The sequence below is a fragment of the Hemicordylus capensis genome, chromosome 1 (assembly GCF_027244095.1).
Source record: "Hemicordylus capensis ecotype Gifberg chromosome 1, rHemCap1.1.pri, whole genome shotgun sequence".
NCBI lineage: Eukaryota > Metazoa > Chordata > Lepidosauria > Squamata > Cordylidae > Hemicordylus > Hemicordylus capensis.
This window is the reverse complement of record NC_069657.1, coordinates 367,973,894-367,977,242: the sequence shown is the minus strand read 5'-3', so window position 1 is coordinate 367,977,242 and position 3,349 is coordinate 367,973,894. Positions and strand designations below refer to the sequence as shown.

Below are 3,349 nucleotides of genomic sequence, written 5' to 3'. Positions count from 1 at the left end.
CCAGTAGAATTTTAGCAATTTGACCTGATCTTATTGTGAATTCCAGAAAAGTGGTTCTGATTTTCTTGTCTTTTTATACTCAGGTCACAGGTGCTGACATTATACTAGTGCAGTGATCAGCATATTCTGAATACTTATTTCCTGGCATAACAGCTAAATTTATTAGGCTAAAGGAAACTATATGTTGCACTGTATACAATGAACTCTTCCACATAGGGGTAGAATTTCCAATTCTGAAAGATTCTTGGACATAAATAAGAACATACATTCAGACAACATTCCTTTATGAGCTCATAAAACAATCTCAGATTACATATTAGAGGAATTCAAAGGGGAAACTCGGATGGGAGAGGTCTAATAACTTTGTCTTTAAGTTAATTCTGAATATTTAGAGCAATGAACCGCAAATTTCATTAATGGTTTAGAAAAGCCCATATTTGAATTATATTAAAAGAGTAGAGTGTATTTTAAAAGTCTAGGAGACTGAAAGAGAAGGAAACGTAAGGATCAGACAATGAAACAAAGCTGCCAGTATGCACATGCAAAATTGTAATGTCAAACTGGAGTCCTCATGAAGAAGCGGTTGATATTTAATATTTGGTGAAAAATCTAAAATCAGTTGCAAGGAAGCTGCTTTAATTCTTACTCAGGGGAAATTGCCATTGTTTAAAATAAGAGGCTTCAACATGATTTATACATTAAGATACAAAAGTAATGGCTGACATGATGAGGAAAATTAGTCAAAATAGAGCCAAAAATAATTAAAAGAACAAGTTAGTGCATGTGAGTTATACCCATTCATTTTAGCTGTGCCATACAACTCCTACAGCAAGAGTCTATGTCTTGCAAATGAAGTAGAACTGGTCTTCTTTTTATTAAAAATTATGGCTGGAGCACATATGAACAGCTCAGTTCTCATGGGCTCAAGTGGATGTGTATCATTGGATACGGAAATGAGAACATCTTTTTTTAAAAAAACTTTTCTTCATTGCCCATCGCCATCCCTTGTTTTCTACCTCCTGGCTCTGGAGCTGTAATAGTTCTCCATTTGTGCACCTCAGAAGTGTTCACTAGGCCTGTGCATGTCAGAATAATTGGAATGCCGACACCAGAATTCCCTGCCCCCCACCAATAGACAGTGGACAAGTGGCCTGGGTAGCATCCTGGTAGTGGTGGTGGGCCATTAAATCACCACCCAGCACTGGCGCAGGGGTGGCTGTGCAGTGCAGAGATGATTGGGAGTTAGGGGCGGGGTGGGAAGGGAGCGCAGAACTGCTCCCTGGGAAGCCCTTGCATGATTGGGAAAACATGTGGGCTTCTGGAGATTGTAGTCCTGTACAGGACTTCTTAAAGGGAGGGGTCTGACGTGCACAGGCCTAGTGCCTACTCACTCCCATCACCTTGTATCATATCTCACGATCATCCAAGATGCACAGCCAGCTCGACATAAATGGACTCCTGAGGCAAAGTCTGCAGAGTGCTGCCCCACCCCTGGTGGCATGGGCCTTTGCTGGGCCTTAAAGTGCCACAGCACCTTATAATGCTGTTGCTGCAGCATGTCATCATAATGCACTGTAGCACTTCGAGGCCTAGCAGAGGGGGCAGGCTGGTAGCAACCGGATGAAATGGATACAGAGGGCAGGCAGAAGGTGGAGGCAGGAGCTACAGGCAGGTGAGCCAGTGGGCAGTGGGGGTTGGAGGTGAAGACGGCCATGCAGCACTCTGCATAGCATGGTGCCCTGGGTGACCACTTAGGTGTGCCTAATGGAAAGGCCAGTGCTAATAAGAGCAGAACAGCTCAACTGAGAGAAAAAATAGCTACTGGCACTATCCACAAACATGTTGACTGTAACCCCTCCCCATTAGGCTGCTGTCTGAAAACCACACTGAAAATCAACACTTTTTGGGAACTAGTAATGCTCTGGGAAGCCACATAAAGGTCTCCCAGGTGTAGTCTGAGCTCAATAGTCTGTCATTGCATATATTTAATAAATCGTAATTCGCAGCACAAACGTGTCTATATGGGAAGGAAATCGTGTGGGGAGGGAATAGTATGTTCCCTGGCTAGAAAGTGATTGAATGTTTCAAGCCAGGAATCAGCTGAAGAAGGCAGAAGAGGAGGAGGAACCAATGGGAGCAGCTAATTCCTTGCTGCTGTTGTTTGGTTGAATGATATTTCCATCATGGCCATTAACGTTCTCCAGGGCTCCTACTGTTCTGTTTTATGCTACGCTAGGAGAGTAGCAGATTCCACAAGTCAAGTTCTATGTATGATGGGAAAATGTTGTTCAGTGGAAAGTGTGTGCATTGTTCTTCAACAGGGTGGCTCTCTGGAGGCAATATATCTTGGAAGACTTGCCAAGTTCCTCTATATCATCAAGAAGAGAAAAGCATTCTAGGATCTTAGAGACTCCAGGGTGATTTTAACCTTCTGGCTCCTAGACAAATCCTGCTGAAAAATGCTTAACCATGTCAGCACTCCATGTGGTAGGCATAACTCTTCAAATTCTCCTATGAGCTTGAGGAAATGAACCAAGATGTTCTGTTTAGGGAAGTATATAGATTGCTGGATTAGTGACTGGTTTGGCTGTCATAACTGAATGGCCTGATATGCTATATTGTAGTTTTATAATTTTTAAACTGTTTTATGATGCTCTGGTAACGTAGTGAGTCACTGTGGAGCCCCAATGGGGATGATCATTGGTGAGAAGCTGCAGTTCTTTGCATGTTTGCCAGGAAGTAAGCTGTTTAACAGTGGACCTTACTTGCATGTAAAATTTGTTACATGGAGCACCAACAGGGCTGTGCTTTTGTGGCAGCCTCCACATGAGAGCTGTACAGCTGTGGACCAAACTTCCTCTCCTGGATTCCAAGTACTGATCAGGAACAATCAGCTAAGATAATAGTAAATGAATTTCTCTCCAAAAAATGTGTCATTAATAAGGGTACTAGACAAGGGTGCCCCTTTCCCCCTTTGTTGTTCATTTTGGCTTTAGAACCTTTGGCAAAGAAGATTCGCCAGGAGCAAAGAATCCACAGAATTAAGATGGCAGCTCAAGAATATAAAATAAAATTATATGCTGACGATGTGGTCCTCACTATTAGCCAGTCAAAAGACTCTTTGGAGGCAATAATGGAGCAAATTGACCAATACAGCAAGGTTTCAGGATACAAAATTAATAAAAACAAAACACAGATTTTTACGTGGGATTTGTCAGCTATGGAATCACGTTACCTGCAAGATAAAACTGGGTTTCAGATAACAACAAAACTCATCAAATATCTGGGGATTAACCTAACTGGAAATAATAAAGATTTGTTTAAGAACAACTATTTGCCAGCATGGAAA

The 3,349-nt window shown here is 42.1% G+C and overlaps 1 long non-coding RNA gene across 1 annotated transcript; it reads left to right on the top strand.

The window, feature by feature from the left end:
• Positions 1-1,612: 1,612 nt before the first annotated feature.
• LOC128329107 (uncharacterized) lies at positions 1,613-3,105 on the top strand. Its single transcript, XR_008309516.1, has 3 exons — positions 1,613-1,672; positions 2,322-2,487; positions 2,997-3,105. It is a non-coding gene; the product is annotated as an uncharacterized LOC128329107 (long non-coding RNA).
• The last annotated feature ends 244 nt before the right edge of the window (positions 3,106-3,349 follow it).